Source organism: Mesoplodon densirostris, chromosome X (assembly GCF_025265405.1).
Source record: "Mesoplodon densirostris isolate mMesDen1 chromosome X, mMesDen1 primary haplotype, whole genome shotgun sequence".
NCBI classification, from domain to species: domain Eukaryota; kingdom Metazoa; phylum Chordata; class Mammalia; order Artiodactyla; family Ziphiidae; genus Mesoplodon; species Mesoplodon densirostris.
The window spans coordinates 117700122-117702678 of NC_082681.1; positions in this window are offsets into that span (position 1 = coordinate 117700122).

The following is a 2557-nucleotide window of genomic DNA, read 5'->3' on the forward strand; positions in this document are numbered from 1 at the left end:
GCAAGCCTAGCTCCTTGACATCCAGGTCTTGACCTAAATCGATCTTCAGTTGGGTGGGTTCCAATCAACCAGTGTAAGGTAGTTTTATTTTCCTTCTTGCACTATCGCTATATTTTGTTTGTCTATCTTTTGTCTACACTATCTTTTCCCCACATAGAATATACTAATGACTAGTATAAATTCCAAAAGTCTGCAAAGATTAGATAGAGACCTTGTTCTTCCTCATTGCTGTATCCCCAGCTTCTTGCATAGTCTTGAGGACCTAGTGAGATGGAATCAATATTTATTTCATCAATGAATGAAATGGATTTAACTTGCTCTAGTAACTGGGCTTCCTCCCTGCTCCCCAAGGCATGCCAGCTCCTCTTTCTTATTCCTAAAGCCCCTGGTCCCTTCCTGCGTCCCCAACTCCTCCTCCTATCATGGTGGAAATTGGGGAGGAGTGAAATTCCTGGGGGAACAAGACCTGCAGGGCTCAAGGAAGTCTCTGGAGCATGTGCCAACAGGGAGAGGAAGGACTCATGGGAAATTAAAAAGCTAAATGGCAAAGGGTAGGATGGGGGAGTCTGAGTCTGCCTGACCATACTTTTTTTTTTTTTTTTTTTTTGCGGTACGCGGGCCTCTCACTGTTGTGGCCTCTCCCGTTGCAGAGCACAGGCTCCGGACGCGCAGGCTCAGCGGCCATGGCTCACGGGCCCAGCCGCTCCACGGTATGTGGGATCTTCCCGGACCGGGGCACGAACCCGTGTCCCCTGCATCGGCAGGCAGACTCTCAACCACTGCGCCACCAGGGAAGCCCCTGACCATACATTTTTGAGTGGGAAAGAAAGGAACTAATATTTATTGGCTGTCTTCTTGGTGCAGGGCAAAATAATCTCATTGAATCCTTTTAATAATTCTGAGATGAGGAACCTTAAGTCCGGCATAATCAAGTCCACACAACTAGCACGTGGCAGAGTTGAGATTTAAATCAAGAATTGTGTAATTCCACCATACACAAAAATAAAGTCAAAATGGATTAAAGACCTAAACGTAAGGCCAGACACTATCAAACTCTTAGAGGAAAACATAGGCAGAACACTCTATGACATCACAGCAAGATCCTTTTTGACCCACCTCCTAGAGAAATGGAAATAAAAACAAAAACAAATGGGACCTAATGAAACTTAAAAGCTTTTGCACAGCAAAGGAAACCATAAACAAGACCAAAAGACAACCCTCAGAATGGGAGAAAATATTTGTAAATGAAGCAACTGACAAAGGATTAATCTCCAAAATTTACAAGCAGCTCATGCAGCTCAATATCAAAAAAACAAACAACCCAATCCAAAAATGGGCAGAAGACCTAAATAGACATTTCTCCAAAGAAGATATACAGATTGCCAACAAACACGTGAAAGGATGCTGAACATCACTAATCATTAGAGAAATGCAAGTCAGAACTACAATGAGGTATCATCTCACACTGGTCAGAATGGCCATCATCAAAAAATCTACAAACAATAAATGCTGGAGAGGGTGTGGAGAAAAGGGAATCCTCTTGCCCTGTTGGTGGGAATGTAAATTGGTACAGCCACTATGGAGAACAGTCTGGAGGTTCCCTAAAAAACTACAAATAGAACTACCATATGACCCAGCAATCCCACTACTGGGCATATACCCTGAGAAAACCATAATTCAAAAAGAGTCATGTACCACAATGTTCATTGCAGCTCTATTTACAATAGCCAGGACATGGAAGTAACCTAAGTGTCCATCGACAGATGAATGGATAAAGAAGATGTGGCACCTATATACAATGGAATATACTCAGCCATAAAAAGAAACGAAATTGAGTTATTTGTAGTGAGGTGGATGGACCTAGAGTCTGTCATACAGAGTGAAGTAAGTCAGAAAGAGAAAAACAAATACCGTATGCTAACACTTATATATGGAATCTAAAAAAAAAAAAAAGAAAATGGTCATGAAGAACCTAGGGGCAAGACGGGACTAAAGATGCAGACCTACTAGAGAATGGACTTGAGGACACAGGGAGGGGGAAGGGTAAGTTGGGACGAAGTGAGAGAGTGGCATGGACATATGTGCACTACCAAATGTAAAATAGCCAGTGGGAAGCAGCTGCATAGCACAGGGAGATCAGCTCGGTGCTTTGTGACCACCTAGAGGGGTGGGATAGGGAGGGTGGGAGGGAGACGCAAGAGCGAGGAGATATGGGGATGTATGTATATGTATAGCTGATTCACTTTGTTATAAAGCAGAAACTAACACACCATTGTAAAGCAATTATACTCCAATAAAGATGTTTAAAAAAAAGAGTTGTGTGATTCCAGAGGCTAAGCTTGTTGTTAAATCCTTTGGGGAGACCAGGTAAGATGGGTCCTGTCCTTAAAAGAGCTTCTAATCTGGTGGGAGGGGCAGGTAGGCCCAAAAATTAGCATATGAAAGTTGTAGTAGGTATGACCTTTTCTCCAGCTTGGAGGTACAAATGCCACTTCCCTGTAACCAAGTTAATTACTCAAACACCCACATACCCAAATTAGTAGCCAATTCAATATTG